Consider the following 18,268-nt stretch of genomic DNA (forward strand, 5'->3'; position numbering starts at 1 on the left):
ATCAAAGGCAAAGCCAATCTACATAGCTAATGCCTCCATTTTTTTCTTAACTCCCCTTCCTCGAACTCAGAACAGCAAAGACCAAGGGGAGCGAGAAAAAAAAAAGTGGGGATTTTTCTTTTGCCGGCAATCTGGAAACACTCTCTAGTTAATTAGGGTTGATTGGAAATGAACCGCACAAACAAAGGGCAGCCTATGTCCTGACTATTATGACTGTGCACGCGTGCGTACACGTGCACAGGGGGGGTACTATAACCACCTTAGAAGCTCATGCTGGTAGACGCTCCGCTCTCTAGACTCTTCCCCTCCGCCGCTCTCTTTACCCCCCCACCCCCACCTCCGCCACCCCCCAGATTAAGGGAATGCACCGCCAAAGAATGTGTGACGACCTCCACTGCCACAGAGCAAAACTTCCAGCCCCTGACGCCACAAAAGGCAAGAAGGTAATTAAGTTTGAAAGAATAGAAGCACTGCCACAAACAAAGCACCAGTGTCCATGGGGAGGGATTGGAGGAGGGGGGGGGGGGGGGGGGGGGGGGGGGGGGGTGTATTGGTGTGTGTGTATATGTGTATGTGTATGTGCATGTGGGGGGGGGGGGGGTGAAGCAGAAAAAGCCATTAACATTCAGTGGCCGGGTGAGAGAGAGGAAGGAGGGCAAAGGGGAACTGAGGATGCCATTCTCCCTCTCTGTGCTTCTCCCTGTCTTTCTCTATCGCAGCACGACTTGTCTGTCCATTCTTTTTATTTATCTCTCCTCTTTTTATTTTCTCTCAATCGCCCTCACATCTGGTTTGGAGCCCCCTCCCCGCCCTCCCAAATCACCCCTCACTACACTGCAACAGCCCTCCAATGCTCTTTTTAGGCCCCTTTGCTGTTCCTTGTCGTTGCTCCCGTGTGAGCGGCGCCCCCCTACAGACTCACACACACACACCCTGCTTTTTTACTCCGAGCCTGGCTCCTGATTATCTGTTTGGCGAGGCCACGTTTGACGCTCTACATACGCTGAAGCTTGAGGACGGAGCTAGCAAACAGTGACACACACACAACATCCCCACCTGAGAGTGCTAAGAGCTAACTCGATTACCACCCTACACAGTGAAATTCACACACACACACACACACACACACACGGACTTGCAATGTACAAACACAAAACATACACAGGGAGCTTTCATCTTTCTTTGCCACATCTCCAGCAAAGCAGTTTAACTCAATTAGTAAAGAATGTAATTTTATTTACAGACTCCCAAGTAACTCGTAATACACACACACACACACTCTCCCAAAGACTCACACAGTATAAGCAAACTGTCCCTCTCCCACGTGGTTGGAGCTAAGAAAGAAGTATTCATTGCCCTTGCATGTGTGTCAGTCTCTGTGTGTGCGAGTGTGTGCATGTGTGTTCGGACAGTGGAAAGATCATGAGACACATTTACGTCAGATGAGTGAATCAGACAAACCGCCGCTAATTTCAATGAGGGATTCTTTTGAAGAGAGGAGGAGGGTGAGAACTACAAGTTAAAAGTCAGGGTGAGGCAAACAAACAGGGTCAACAATAGGTAAGTGACCAAAGCGTGATGAAGCAAAAACAATCGCTTTTAGTGCGCTTGTGCACGTCCACTGCCCATCTCTGTTCCTGCACAGCTGAGGGGAAGCAAGTCGCCAACTAATTGTGGTTTTTGCGGTGTTATGTGTTTAGTAATCTGCCCCTCTTTGTCTCTGCATCTCACCAGAGACATGGATTAGTGCTAAAATGATGACTGCTTAATCCTTGATTTGCCTGTGCTAAATAAATATTAATCTAGCCTGCTCATCATGCTCTTGTAAGGTACAACATACACAATATGAAAGGGCTTAGCTGTTACATAAATCACAGCCTTATCCTTTGGATGAGGCAAAAGCATGAGACCATACACACACACACACACACACACACACACACACACACACACACACACACACACACACACACACACACACACACACACACACCTCCTCTTTGCAATAACGTAGCAAGTCGAACGGGGTGGCAGGGTGGGATTATTTGCCAAGTGAAATTAATAATCCTGCTAAATACAAAGCCTGGTATCTAAAATGCGTGCTATCTATTGGGGTGTATATATATATATGTGTCACTACAGGAAAAAAACAACAAATATCACTCATTTATGTTGATTCAGACCCCTCTCTTTCTCTCACTCTGCCTCTCAGCAGGTTTGTTTAGCAAAAATACTGCTGGGAACATGAAAAATGAAAGCTACCATTGCTGCTCTCCCTCTCTCCCTCTCTCTCATGCACACACACTCACACACACACTTAAATTGACAAGGCCGTGGTAGTGCAGCGCAGAAGAGGTTAAGCAAACATTGTCCACGTCAGTCAAGGATAGCACACACTCACAGACAGACACAGAGAGCAGTCTCTGACGCAGGCATTTCACATCCACCTGGCAAATATAAACGGCTGGTTATACTGTATCAACTACTGCGAGCCGCCGATTCTCTGCTTATTTTAAGCCGTGATAACTGCGACGCTTGTGAAACAACTTGTACATGAAACTTATCCTAAGCCACAAAAAAAAAAAAAAAAAAAATAGCAATGATATATTCTTAAAATACTTGCCACATCGCAGGCACAGCAGTCGGAAATTAAAAGCATGAAGTACTTTTCCAGCACTGAAATCAGTTTTGCAAGAGCAGTAAGTCCTGCTGATATTTTGGAACCTATTATTAAGCATTACAAACTAATGTGGCAACTCCGGCTACTTGTTGCCTAACATTCAGTCCTTTTTAGGGAAAGGGGGGAAAAAAAACGTCACAAACGTTGCCCTATTTGGTGAAAGATGTCTATCTATATCAAGTGGCCGAGAAACATGCCAGCAGCACAGCCAGTGATAGGACAGCACATGTTAGTCCATGCATTGTGCCATAGCAGTGTGGTTGCTGGCTGTCTCAAATGCTACTTATTGCTCTATTATGGTCTGAACAGGCAGGGACATCTTGTCTCTCTTTTGTGTTAAAGTCAGCCTATTTGTGTTTGCTTAGCCCGTGCTTATCTGTCCAACTGTCAAGCAGAAGGAGAGAAGAGAACATCTGCTTTTACATTTAACAGTTAGGAACAGACAGAGACACCTTGCTAACTGCACAGACATTTCTGCGACATGGCGACCGAACCTTCCAGTTCTTTTCCAGGGGTAACAATAAAGTTTAAAGTTCAAACCCCCGCTGTTTTCTAAAGACAGTACTCGGCGGGACCCTAGCCCTGTTATTATCTTCATAAACATAATCATAGGGCAGGTATCCTGACTGACGCCACAAGCTATGTGCCCCTCACTTAAACATCTCCGAAGCACTTCTCTGACACGCCACAAAAAGAATATTAATGTCACAAGCATTTCGACAGGGGGAAGAGAAAAAAAATGCTCGGCCTCGCAGCATAAGAAAAACAGATGAACACACATTTAGGAACACTTGTGTACAGAGATGGGAGCAGGCGTAAGGGATTTGTGGAAAAACACACAAAGACACAAACGCACACATACCTTTTGGCTTTCCAAGAGCTCGAATACTCGTGACAGGTCTAATTTCTGGACCCAGGGAATTACTAATTAACTTAAGCTTTTGGCTCTCTATTTAATTAGAGAGGTCTCCAAATGAACTTTAGACCAAAGCCATTTGCTTTTTAAACAAACCCCCTTTTTCTGACAGCTGTTGTGAGTTTGCCCTCTTCTCACAAAAACCACAAGGAAAGCACAGTTGTTATTTATGCCATCATAGGCTCTTTTTCTGGTTACCGTGGGAGGGAAGAAAGAGAATGGGGGGGGGGGGGGGGGGGGGGGGGAGATGAGCAATTGAGTTGAAAAGTGTACGTTTTAATTGGATTTCACTACAAACAAACAACTGTCAGATGTAATTAGCGTGGTTTTAGATTAGCACCATAATATTCCTTTATCAAATAAACACCATGTCACGCAAATCCAGGGCCAGCCTGCTGAGAGGGAACCGAGATGAAATGGACCCATTACCCTGCTGCTCGCTGCAGGAAATAACTGCTATTAGATATAAGTGACACAATAACATATTGAAATCTAACATGAGATGGAAAAAAAAACACGTCACTGTGTACTTAGTGTTAAATTATCAACATGAAATAAAGGTCTCTTTCTTTTGCCGTCTTTCCTTCTGTTTTTTTTTTCTTTACCTCTGTATGTGTGTTGCATTGCCCTTAATGTGACAACCAGGTGACCGTGGAGGTCAATGACAAGGCAGCTGAAGAACAGAGTCAGCAATATCTCTCTCTCTCAAACACACACACACACACACAGATTACAGCAAAGCAAAGCCAGCTTCAAACAGATACGGTACATATCTTAGTTTTTAAATTACACATATATCATGGACAGGGCACGTAATCACTGTATGTTCAGGTATTTTAATAAAATCCCCGCTGCTGCTTTTATAATATCACATAAAGGTGTGAGGATGAGTGTCTCCAACAAGCCATGAGGAACACCGCACCATCCATCACCACATCTTGACACTTGTTTAGCGTATTGTGCTAAGGAAGAGCCCCATTCTTCAGCCATACTTTGCTTTTTTAACAATTCCTCCAAAGCCATCCTATATCTGCTCATCTAAACTGGGATGAAACACTGCAAAAACTCCCCTCTTTATTTAGTCTAGGGGCAGGGAGCTGATACATCAGTGAAACCGCTGACAAAACCGGCCCTGTTAATACCTACAATTTCATATACAAGAACATTCCAGTGCCTGCTCTGCTCTTCTTCTTTACTGTCACAGGAAAAAAAAAAGAGTCTTATTATATTTTTTTTTCTGTTTAAAAGCAAATAATTAAAGATTATTCCACAGGCTGGTGCCAAGCCAGAAAAAAAAGAAGAGGCAGGGTTTGAGAGGGATAGTGCTGGCTGGAGTCTCCTCGGGGGAGTTGTGGAGACACATGCTTACTTGCCTGTATTAGATCAGACTGAGAGCTGCATTGGAAAAAGGAAAGATTCTGTTTTTTAACACTGCTCATGTATCCTTGTAGTTACAAAACAATCCACAATCAAGTAGCGTGGATGGGCATTTAGTGCATTTTAAATTTTTCGATTTTTTTTTAAGTTTCCATACTGATAACAGAGTAAAAGAATTGTGTGTTGTTCAATTATTATTATTATTAGAATAACCGAGAAGGTCTCCACGCAACTAGGGCTAAATTCTTTGGTAAATTCATCTCATCTCTCATTACACTGTTTGTTTAAGCCCACAAGTCATGCATAATTAATTAGCCACTTATTCCCTGACGAGCCCTGCCAATGGCCTTGATATCCACATGTTATTGCCTTCAGGAATACCACATGCCAATCATGTCGCATATGAGAAATACATGCACACACTGGCACGTGCGCATGCCGACACACATACAAATAATATACCTGAGCTAGAAAAGAAAGCAGAGGTGATTTGAAACACATCTGCAAAGTTTTTTATTTTATTTTAATTGATATGCAGTATCACTCTCTCCTTATTTTGTTCCCCTCAAGGTCTATTAATGTGCATTTGTCCTGTGACTGAGCTCTCTGCCTCTTCAATCCCCACCTTTGTCTTTGGCCAACGAGGAGGGAGAATGTATCATTTGTCATGAGACGTCTTGTGCTATTGTGGTGTATCTTTTCTCAAACCTGGAGAAACTTAGTCATTCATCAACTTTTTTTCTCTCCCCCCTCCTCTCTTAACTCAGAGCTTGTCTTTTTAACTTCTCTTTGGAAGAAGTAGTTGTGCATATTCTTTTTTTCTTCCTGCTTTTGTTTTTACCTCGCCAGCTTTTAAAGCAATGAAAATACTTCTAAGAGCAATCGATAAAATGTGGCATATAACCTTTTGTACTGTGCATTATTTTGTTGGTAAGTACAAGAGGGACAAAGCTTTTTCTAAAACAGAAAGCCCGCTGAATGCTTTGTTGAATATGTAAGATGAGGACTTTGAGGCACTCACATGGACGTGAAGTGCTGAGCAAGTGTCCTTCATGGTGACTACGTCAAGGAGTATGGAGGACAAGCAATGTCACAGTCTGAAAGGTAACCGCAACTTCAAGTCTACACCGATGAACAGACGTGAAATGAGCAAAGCTACATGTGTACAATAAAGTAAAAGTTTTGCGATTAACTCCCCTCCCTACCTGACTGCCATGCCACAGAAAAAAAAAGACAAATAAAAGACGAGACAGAAAGTAACAGAGAACGTGAGACAGAGACACCAGCAGAGCTCCACAGAGAAAGCAAATCAGTTAGACAATACGACAGAAAGAGCGAGGCCTCATTTTTTCAACAGCCTATTTGATTTGACCTAAACCTGAGAATCTTAACCACCCCCAGGGCCCACAGGACCTCAGATCAAACAGAAAAACTCTTCGAACACACGGCCCTGATTGTTCTTTCCCCACCCTACGAACCCCCTCCCTCCCCATTTCCACTTTGAAATGAAAAGAATAAACATATTATTCTAAATGAAATACCCAGACCCATGTTTTTCCATGGCTAATATCCTGTACGAGATGGCTGATGCAAAATAGGCAGGAGAGCCTGAGAACGGGACGGCGCACAGAGGGAAGAGAAAAATCCCCCTCTTTCTATTTTCCCTTAAGAGACTGATGAAGGCCTGGCGAGATGAGAGAGAGACAGACATAGAGACATGAGAGAGGGAGAAAAAGAGAGGGAGAGGGTAACGCAATCCTGACTGGCGCAGGACCAACAGCAACAAAAACATTTAGATAACCGCGCTCAATAATGAACGATTTCAATGAGGACAAAAATTACATTTCCTACAGATAACATGCCCCCTTCCCATAACAGAGCCAGAAGAGCCCTGAAACCACGTCATGCTCAACAGTGGTGTGCTGGAGTATTATGTTAGGGGAGGGTTGCAGTAACTATATTAGTATCCTTTTACCCCGCCAGAGACAGTACTTTACTGGTTCTAAGAACATGGAGTTGGCAGAGCTGAGAGAGATGGGGAGAAATATAGACCCTGTATGACAACTCGACTAGCTTCACTCGAAAAGCAACAAATCACTCCTCAACCGACCGAGCTATAACACTACCGGTGGCACGGCTCAAACGATTACCGATCTGCAATACACACTACAAGGGCCACTCAAAATAACACTCCACATACACATAACCAAGGATCGCTGCAGCGCACTTGATCCTCACAGGTGGTGCAGGTCACGGCGAGAACACCATCCCCACCTTTCCCATCCGCTAAGCACTCACTTCCTTTCATGCCAAAGTCTGTCAAGTTGTTGAGAGGGGAAGAGGCAAGAAAAGAAGAGATATAGCGTGGAAAGGAGGCAGAGAAAGAGAGAGGGAGTCTTTGTCCTCCTCCACTCAGCTCCAGCACGTTTCCTCCTCGGGTCTGGCCGGCATTAACATATGAAAGGCGAGGGAAGGCGTGCAAAAGGTCAAAGAAAGAGGATCCTGTCCAATGAGAGACAACAAAAACAGGCCACACCGGCCTTTGTGGCGTTCATGTTCTCCACTACCCAACCTCGCGCCCCTCCCTCGACCCGGGATCATTTCCATACGCCAGATGCAATAGCAATGATGACGGTTGATCATAAATTACTCACAAAGTCGAGCCGGGTCATATGGAAGTCACGGTGGCAATTTTAAGCTGCGTCACCACCCTTGTGCCCCCGCCTACTACCACTACCAGCACAGCTCACACACACACACATATGCAGGCATTCACATGAAACACACCTGCCTCGCAATTCCACAGTTGCCTCTACCCAGACGATATCCGACCAAATCCTTCACAAACATCTCAATAAAGGAAAATGTAAGAACAGTGTAGTTTGATTTGATCCATGAAAGCCGCTCCCTTCCTTCCATGTAAATGCTACCTGAGCCACATCCATCCACTACATAATTGCACACTCCAGTGCTTTAGGGATGCAGTTTAGTATATACATGGAGGCTTAGGAAGCCAAGAGTTTACCACAGTTACTCTATTATCATACATATTGCCTCACATGACAGCCTCCATCTGCTGGCATCCGAACAAACAGCCAAAAACACCAGCCCCGTGTTTCCGGGGTCCTCTCCAGCAAACACAGTCCTCTACCGGCAGCAGCGGCCAGAGACAGAGGGACTGGAGGGGAGAGAGGGAGGGAGAGAGAGAAGAGGGGTAGAGCATTTCATCTCTCTTTCATCTCTGTCACCCAGTCAAGCGTTCAATGCCCCATTCAGCGCCTGCCCAGCATTATGCAAAATAATGCTAATCCCCTTTCCCGTGCTTTCACACTTGTATAAACCGCCGTTCCTGCCTCTGAAAAGCAATTATATCAGTTTACATTCCTGTCAAAAAACAGGATTAGCATGCAAGTACTAGTAGCACCAACTAGGCCCAATCTCTATCCACCTTTGGCTAGCGGGAAGCACAGAAAATTAAATGTTTGTCCACCCTCCCCCTTAAAAAAAAGTCCTGCTGCTTGGTTGGGGGTAGCTATAAAGATGTGTTGTAATTAGATATTTGGATGGAATGAAAAGAAGGGCTGAAAGTTTCAAAGGCAGAACTCCTTGTCCCTGTTATTTAGGCCCGAGCTCTTTCTCTGCCAGAATCTCGGTCTTGTACAATAATCAAAAACAAATTCAGCTATGTCGCTACACAGGGTCCATACCAGTCTCGCTTCACAGACAGCAGTGTGTTGCACATGTGACGCACGCAGACTGACACACACACACACACGACACACAGCTGAACTGTTGTGTCGTCCCGGCCGACACATTGCTGCCACATGCGCGCAGCCCTGCCAATGCACGAGTGCACATGCAAACACACACAGTGAGCAGACAAGGAAAGATGGCAGAGTATTTTTGAATATGCAAATGCTCGTACAAGCGGAACATGTGTAAATAGGAGTCATTGTGTGCTGCTTTAATCTGGACAGTCGGGCCTCTCTCTATCTGCCCCTCTCATGTTTTTTTTTGGGGGGGGGGGATGCACACCCATCCCAAGTGACGACAGATCAGGGGACATTAGTCAGCACAATTAGCCAGGTCGTCATGGCGACTAATGAAATTTGGCAAAGCGGCCAGCCAGAGACTTAAATGAGCTAGCTGGTTATGTGCTAGCACGGGGGGCTGGCTGGCTGGCTGCTGGCTGGTTGCCTTACACACACCCATTATTCTTTTTTTCTGCCGTGGTGGTACAATAGAGTCACTTGTATCTCAGCCGATACCCACCGGCGGTACAAGCTCTCCGCCTGACAATTTGCATATGTTAATATAATTAAGTGCTAATTACACTAAAACTCGAATATTCACAAGTACCCTCCCTGGGAGCTACGGAGGGGCTTGATCTCGTTCCAAGTCTTTAACCCTCCTCCGCCTCTCGCTCAGTGTGTGTGATAGAGAGAAAGTGTGTGTTAGCGGTGGTGCCCCAGGGCTGACAAAGGAAGCCCCCCTTCTTTGAGACATAATGCTGAGCTGTTGCGGACTTCTTAGCTTCTCCCCCTACAGGCCTCGCTGAGCCAGGAGACCTTGACACTACTACTGCAGACCGTCACCCCTCACACACACACATACACACACACACGCACTACATAGCCGAGAGAATATCACACCTTGATCTATCTAAAATATTCAGCTGTTAGATAGCTCTTTGCATCAAAAACGACATGCTTTGCAGTTGCATAATACATGTTGCATAAAACACTATCTATTAAAAACCTAAGGAAGGAGAGTGAAAGGGAGAATCTTAAAAAGACAACTTGGCCCCATCAGAGTCAAATAAGACGATCCAGCTTGGAAACCTTCAAATTAAGAATTTATTTTTTACTTTGTAAATTCAACCACCCACTATTCGTGTGAGGAGAATGCAGGATATGTTCAATATTGAATCTCCTCGGAGCTGGTGACCAGAATGATAGCAGTTATTTGAGCCATAGATAAGAGACAAAAAATCTACATGATTCCCCCCAGTGAGTATGCGTGTATGGATGTGAGAGTGTGTGTAGGCCTGCCGTTTTGATAATGGAGGACAGGCGGTTGTGCTTTTCACATCGTAATGGCCGTGAATCAGGGAGGAAGCCAAGCGGTCGTGCTACAATTAGAGCTCTTTTGTGCCTCTTCCTCTGTCTCTTTCTCCCTCTCTTTTCGTGTTTTCACTCGCTGACACTCTCCCTATCAAGGGTATGTTAAAACAGTCTACTCTGCTCTGCTGCAAAAGCTGAATGAAGGGGGGCATTTTGGGGGCTGAGTGTGTGTGTGTGTGTGTGTGTGTGTGTGTGTGTGTGAGTGTTTGGGGGGGGGGGGGGGGGGACAATTCGCACTGTGCTGTCGCTGGACACGCACGTATACACGCATGCACACACGCACCAGATGGTACAGGAAGGAGGATTAAATAAACACACATGCACAGACACACACCTATTGGCAGACAGACGCCTCTGTGTGCACTGTCCCTTAATGAATGTCTATGGGGAGTCAAAGGGTCCAAGCTCATTTAGTTGACTCTCAATGAGATGCAGCATTATGACTATGGTAATACGCTCCTCCCTACCCCAATAATCATACACAGGTCATTGTGTCAGAGTGATTCATTTCTATCGCGCCTATACGCCAGATGTTATTACGCCGGAGAGTAAATCTCTCCAATGGACGTCGATGGGCTTCCATGCAAAAGAGGCGAAACGTGGAGGAAAAGGAGAAGCAGAAAAAAATATATTGTTATAGCAGTGCTGCGTGTAGTGAGCTATACTGTTCGCTGAAGCATGACGGCTGGTAATGCAGGTTTGGATGTAGCTCTGTGTGTGTGTGTCTTTGAGGAGGGGGAGCTTCCCTTCACTAATACCTGCTACTCGGATTACCACAGCGTCTTAAGTATTCAACCGGACTCATATTTTCCCTTTCTGCCCTTTTAGCCAAATTGGCTGTCTTTACACTGTAAAGCAGCGATATAGTCCTCCTTACTAAGGGCCTATGGGGGATCCACGAAGAAGAACATTAAAATGCAGCGATAGCCTTGTTGCAAAGCTCCTCTCTATTTCTTTCTCTCTCCCCTCTCTCTTTCTGCAGCAAAGGCTTCTAAATCATCCAGCCTCCTCTATTAGACGGGAGACTTATTGAGGTAGAAACCATAAAAAATGAAGAAGGGAAATTTAATCCCTGAAATATTGATTTGCACATTAATATCAGATAGGCAGAGGGCAATCTACCCGGGTGGAAATGACACATTGTCGACCCCTAGGAGAGGCCCGAGCCAATCTTCTAGCTGCATGTGTCTTGGGCCCAGGAGTTATAGGACAGACTCAGCCCCTGTCTCCCTCTCCCCTTCTCTCCCTCTCCCATCCTCTCCTCCTCCCAGTACCCTCTCATCCCTCTCGCCACCCCCCACCCTCCACCCCTCCATCCGCACCCTTAATGAAGGCTGCAATGCTGAAAATGCATTAGCTTTTAATAATCAAGAAGCATTTTCAAGCCAACAGCTATTGTCCTCCCAGGGCTGTCAGCCCATCTCTCACACTATATGTTTTTGTATCCCTCCCCTCGACTGCTACGGGTGAAATGAACGTTACAAGCTGCTTAACTAACATGCAGAGATATACACACCCAGCCTTTGATAGCACTAAGACGCCACGCACAGAAAAACAAAAACAAGGGTCCTGGGCTTCTGCAAACACAAAGCTGCAAAATTCTCTCATTTGCAAGACAAGAAAAATACCAGAGAGATTGTGTTATTATAGAGTGAGACAATACTGTCATTAACTGATGAAATTCACTGCAATTAGACACGACCATCTCCTCTCATAATTCCACTTATTTTTAAATTTTTCTTTTTTTTATTATTAGTAGGCCTGGGCTACAATTTTTGTAAAGACATGAAGGATTTTTATGCAGATGCAATTAAATCGTCTAACTGGAGAGAAGATCCATCCTGTCCAAATAACATCAGAGCTCATAGTTTAGCAATCTATAAAATTGATCTGATTTAAATCAACATTTAACTGGGATGTTTTTATTGGATTTAGTTTAAATATCAGTTTATGTATTTGCATAATAATAACAGTAATAATAATGATAATAATAATAATAATAATAATAATAATAAAACTGATTATTTCTGATAATTAAAGTAGTGATTATGGTCCATATTTGTTGTTTTAGATTCCACAAAAAAAACACGTATTTTGATTAAAAAGTAAGCTCACACTCTGTGTTTAAAATTATCCACGCATTCAATAATCTAAACAAATTTAAAAGTGCGACACATTTGGAAAAACTGCTCTAAAACCCTGTATTTTCGGGGATAAATATGATCTTACATCCACATAAAAAAGCCAGGAAAGCCGTGTGTAAAAACAGACACTCGTGTAAAAAGGTCGTCTACCCCTGTACACCGTTCATCTGGAGCGTATACAGTCTCTCCACGCACACACACACTCACACACACTCACTACACCGTTACATACCCGGGTTGGAGACTGACTGGCCCCTTGGCCCTGATGTTTTGTTTTTTTTTTCTCCTCCCGTGCGATCGATGTCCCCCCTGTCACTGTCGCGTCCCAATCCGAGCCAAGTCTATCTGCCTACCTCAAAAAAACAGCCATCAGGGCGCAAAAATACCTGAGAAGCCCTACCTCTGTGATCTGCCTCCTCTAAATTGGCACAAAACAACAACAATCGACAACTAAAAGAAGATGTTGCAACCCGCATCTCTGGGAATTAAGAGAGGGAAAATTTGTGAGGAGGAAATTATAAACCCACCGACGTGGATGGGCACCGAGGGTGGAAATGGAACTTGTAGACTATGGATGGAAAGCGGAAATTAAAATGTGGTAATATCAATAAATAACTGTAGAGTATGGCTTTTGGAAACATTCTGGTGTTTCTAATAAGAAAGGAAAACAGGAGAGCCAGGAGTTGGCTGGCTCTGAAGGGACTCGCCGTGCTATCAGTAGCCCAACGATCGCTCTCCCTCCTGGGCGACGCAGCCACCCACGCCTCGGTAAAGTGAGACGACTTTCTGAGCGCAGCAGGTAAAGATGTATGGACCATAAGCGGCACATGCACGTTGTTTTTGTAACGATTATTTAATAAAGACGTCAAATCGAGTATTATAGAGAGATACACTTGTGCACACGAGAGGGAATCGTGTCGGGAGACTGATCGTCACTCCGGCCGTGAATGCCTGGAAGGTGCATGAAACCCGATGTGTTAAAACTGGCTTTGAGCGCTGCGGCGCGTCCGGATGATGTCTTTAAACCACATATCTGGTGAACGGGGAGTGAAATGAGGAGTCGGGAAGTGTGAGGAAACATCAAGCCGGATCCCTCGACTAGAAACAAGCTCACAGCGGACATGTCCGAGAGATCGGACTCCTGGAAAGGGAACACCACATCCGCACTGCAAAGCCACAAAGAAGGGGGGGAAGAGAAACGCTCGTCTCGTATCTAACAGTGTACTCAGTGTGTCTGTCCACCACACGATCTCCGTAACAATAGTATAAACTTTGCAAAAGGCAGGTCTGGACGTGATATCCAAGTGTAATAGCACGGACACATGCGTAAGAACGCCTCCGACCCTGTCACTCGCTTGTTTTATTGAAGCCAAAGCGCCGGAGTTGCACTAACATCACGATATCCGCCTTTATTCTGGACTAAAAAACACCCAGCACCTGTTATCCAAACAGCCCCGATGTCAAAGATCCACCAGCGAGATAGATAATCGATAGCCGACCCCTAAATTTAACACACACCCCAAACTACTCAATAAAAGTTAAAGGGAGAGGTGGAAAGGAAAAAAACTTACTTTCTTCCCCCTCCAAAGCCGTCACCTCCGCTTCTCTCTCTGCTCTTGGCTTTATAAAACAGTCACATCCAGCGGCTTGCGTAATTGGACAATCAAAACGTGGAAAAACAGGGAAAATTACAATAATCCTCCAACTTTATATTGGGAAAAGGGGGTAAAACCACAAATGTCAAGCGTTTAGAGAGCTATCCCTTATTTTGGTTCCGGTGGCGGTGAAACGACGTGTCGACGGGCTGCCTCGCAGTTTCTCTTGTGGACGGGGGTCGGGAAACGGAGGAAAGGAAATGAAAATCCGATATGTCTTTATTCTGCTAATTATTATCGTTTTAGCCCTGTTTAAAAAAATGGCTGATTAAGTTGAGTGCGCATGTCTTTGTGTGTCTATTTCCCGATATGCACTCTGGGAATGGGTAGAGAGACAGAGAGAGAGAGAGGCAGAGAGAGAGAGAGAGAGAGAGAGAGAGAGAGAGAGGAGAGAGAGAGAGAGAGAGAGGGAGGGAGCAAAAAGAGAGACGGAGAGGGAGGGAGAGAGAGGAGAGAAGTGTAATTAGTGAGTTGATCAACAGTCTCCACATTGCAAATGACGCGCACACGGAGCCCTGGCGGCCGCATAGGTCTATGCGCGCAGAAGAATCCTTTTGTATGGTTTCTCTCTGAGGGCCAAATCACATGTAGAACAATGGACACCAGCTTCCTGCACAGCAAACAGCCTGCACTCTGAATTACTTACAACTACTTAGAACTCATCTTGCCCTATAATAATAAAGAAAACACACTTTACAGACGGATATTTCTGCACTGAAGCGCAAAGACGCTCCAACACACTTCTCCTTTTATTTAACAAAATACTCTGAACATGATGCTCATTTGTGTATTTACATCTGCTTTTGATTTTTATTGATCATGACACTACAGGTGAATTACATTTTCCAAGGATGCGCAGAATGAAGCGCGTATTTTGCGGAATAATCCGAGAATTCATACAGAAAAAATACATCTGTGAGTTTTTAAAGCTTTGGAACAATTTATGAATATGAATAAAAGAGATTGACTGTCAGATTAACATTTTTTTAATCAGTAATGTGCATAAAAACAGACAGAAAAAACACACCTGAGGGAGAGAATCAAACCACACAACCGTGCCACATCGCGCGTCAAACCCGGCCTGCACATACGGTGGCATGCATTTTATAGGTAATATCATTTATGTAGAAAAACACAAAAAGCATCCACACACGTGTGAGTAATTTACGCTTCACGTGGATGCACCGTTACACCTATTTTTTATTGGATTCTCTAATAGTACAGTCGCCTTTTTTCTCGGAATGAGGAGTATCTGATCTGTTGCATACAGGGCGGATATAAACGTCCAAGCTTAAAAATCAAAGCCACAATGCATCACAGTAATTCACCACATGTTGGAAAGTCATCACTGCCCTTTCGGGACCGCTGAGGCCCCGTGTGGGTTCAATAGAGCCAAACTGCAAAATCCAATACAGGGTCACACAAAAATCCCCCTCTCTATTCAAAGCTCCATTCACTGGCGTTTACATTTAGTGTCCTTACAAAGTGCATCGGTCTGTTGGCCCTATAGCCTTTCAATGCAAACCGTTTACTGTGTGTTTCCCCCCCGGTTCCTTAATAGTGGCTTTTGGGCAAGAGGAAGACTTTACACAGTCTCAATCGGGGAGAAAATCAAGAGATCTTGTTCGCCTTCATGGAAAAAATCGAAGCTGGGGGTGAATTGAACTGCATGAGCCGGGGCTTGGGATGTGATGATAAGGCTGCTGCTGGCAAGTGAACTACTAGGTCTACTTTGCAGCCACATTGACTGGACTGCACCCATACCAACTGGATCCTTAAGAAGCCAAGAGATCCGAGCCCGACCCGACCCGAGGCTGTTTATTCTGGGTTTAGAGAGGTCTCTGACAAAGGGGGGTGGGTGGGTCGAGGTGAGGAAACAGAGGCGTCACTTTTCACCCGGATCCAAGGCTCCTGCTGCTGCCTGCCGCTACTGCTGCAGCTGCCTCCCTGTCCTCCAGGGGGGTTTTCTAGCCTGTCAGCCTTGGGAGGCGTCGCTCACAGACGGCTTGGAGAGTCGAGTCGACCCGCTGCTGCGGCGGACACGCAAAAAGTCCACCGGGGCCGTGCGTCGAGCTTCCCAAAGCTGCATGGAGTGGACCTATTTCTCATTTGCGACTTTACGCACCTAAACGGAGGACTTTTGTTGACAAAAACCACCGTGATTTTCCTTTTTCTTACACGAGCATCTCCATTTCTGTGCAAGGATGTACTTATTCCTCACTTTCTATGATTACAATTGTGCGCGCTGCTGACATTTTCAGCGGAGTTGCGTTTGTTATTTTATTTGTTTTCTGTGAGAAAAAGAGAAAGTACAAAGCGGATTTAGAGAACTGATATAGGCTGCCGCTTATCTTAACCTCCTGCGTTTGGTAAATCCCCCCGGTCTCCACCCTCCCTCTCTCCCAGCAGACGATGCTCTTTCTCCGGAGGACCGCTTGACAATAGACCGCGTTAACTAATATTTCGCCCTATTTCCATATCAGCAGCATCCTCGATTAATTATAGATTTTTATCTGTAAACTCCGGTCTGGTGTCTGTGTGTGCTTGCTCCTGTGTGTCTGTGTGTGCGTGTGTGTGCGCGAGAGTGTGCGAGTATTTGTGTGTGATCTAAAGCAAATAAATTGCTGTGAAAATTGTAGTGGCATCACTAACACAGAGCAGGATGAGTGGAATTAAAGTCTTTTAATTATTGTGTAATTAACAAACATTAAAGGCGTTGTGTTTTCTTTTCTAATGCATGTATTGCCAGTGAAATGTGGCACTGAACACTCATAGTGATCTTATGCCAGTGGATCAATAACTTTGAATCGTCCGGAGATATTACCTTAAAGGCTTGACACACTGAGAGATGCCATGGGATGCAACCATTGTTGCTCCATCGATATATGCTCAAAAGTCAAACTGGAAACCAGAGTTGATGTTGCTGTAGCTTTTTATGTTATATATATTTTTAAAATAATAATCTAGTCAATTCCAGCTGTGCACAAGCGGTCACCTGGTCAGTGTTTTCTGGATGTGCACACAGACATCCACCTTGTTTGTCCTATGCGTCGGCGCCCTCATGGGGTTGCATGGCTGACCCCTTCTGCCTCCTCAGGACACACAACACGCAAAAGCCCACAGCTCTGACCCGCAACCTGCCACAGTGACCCACTGGCCAACTCTCGTCCAGCAAACACACGCACAAACAAGCTCCACAAAGGCCCCACAAAACACACAATAACAAGTTAAGTGTGACTCTTTCAACGCGTGACACCAATATAAGATGTTGCCACTCACTTCCAAATAATCCAACCAAATAAAAAAAAAAATGCTTCTTGCAAAATATGTGCAATAATCAAAACTGTATTCCCACCACAATATAATAAAAATCCGTCACACAGAAAGCCTCGAAATGTAAAGTCACATGCAAGTTGTCATCTGTGTTAAATTACAGCACCGAGCTGCAAAATCAATTAAATGCAAATAAATCCAAAAAGACAGAATTATTTCTGTGATTTCAGCGTAATTAACGTCACAGAAAAAATGTTTCTTTAACTTGTTTGCTGGCACAACACTCCCCAGAGGAGTGGGCAAAAACAACTGGCTCTTTAGCAATAAAAGAGGAAAACGCAGTGAAAAAAGCGGTGGCACAAAATGAAGTTTTTGCCCCTATATGCTCAACATAAAGTCTGTCGACGTCTCCACACTCAGCCCTAAAGCAATCCAACAGCGCTCCATAAATATGCAATCGTTGTAAAAACTTCAAAATTTTCCTCCTCTTACCTCTTTTAAATCCCCCAAAAAGCATAAAGTATAATAAGCCATTGAAAGAGAAGAGAAATAAAAATGTAAACTCTCGGTACCTTTGGTATAAAACATTCCGTTTTTCTTCTTTTCTGTCTTTCTCTTGCTCAGTAGCGATCCGATAATAGCATATGGAAAGTGTTTTCAAAATGCCCAGATTTGGCACATTGTCATTGAAAAGAGAGGAGCGCAGTGATGCGGTGCTACAACAGGGGAAATGAGTTGCGGATTGGACGCAGCCCGCCTCGGTGCGGACTTATCCCACTTTAATTTAATATTCCGCAATCACACACACTAGTGATGGCATATAATTCAAGGAGAAATTCAGAGGGAAGGAAATGCTTTTGTGTGTGTGCGTGTGTGTGTTTTTTTACACCACTTTATTTGATTAAGGAGAGAGGCAGCACAATATTGTGTCTTTTTCACCCTCTTTCCCTTCTTCTTCGCCTTCCCCCCTATCCCGAGTCAGTTTTTATATTTTTTTTTATACATGAAACAATAGATATTTTATTTGTGTGTGTTTAGATCATTTATTTAAAAATCAACAACTCCCGACTTCTTTGCGCGTCGGTGTCACACTGGAATCA

At 44.5% G+C, this 18,268-nt stretch overlaps 1 protein-coding gene across 3 annotated transcripts in view; it reads right to left on the reverse strand.

Annotated features, from left to right (window-relative positions):
• The window catches only part of zfhx4 (zinc finger homeobox 4), an 84,412-nt gene extending 66,566 nt beyond the window's left edge, over positions 1 to 17,846 (reverse strand). Inside the window, exon 1 of one of the 3 annotated variants that reach the window (XM_033639043.2) lies at positions 17,741 to 17,846. The gene's annotated coding sequence lies outside the window, so the exon portion shown is untranslated. Of the gene's footprint in view, positions 1 to 12,472; positions 12,611 to 13,811; positions 14,153 to 17,740 lie in introns of those variants that run through there. The other 2 variants (XM_033639040.2, XM_033639041.2) reach the window with 2 other exon arrangements.
• Between the last annotated feature and the right edge of the window lie 422 nt (positions 17,847 to 18,268).

Source organism: Epinephelus lanceolatus, chromosome 20 (assembly GCF_041903045.1).
Source record: "Epinephelus lanceolatus isolate andai-2023 chromosome 20, ASM4190304v1, whole genome shotgun sequence".
In the NCBI taxonomy this organism is placed as follows: Eukaryota; Metazoa; Chordata; class Actinopteri; order Perciformes; family Serranidae; genus Epinephelus; species Epinephelus lanceolatus.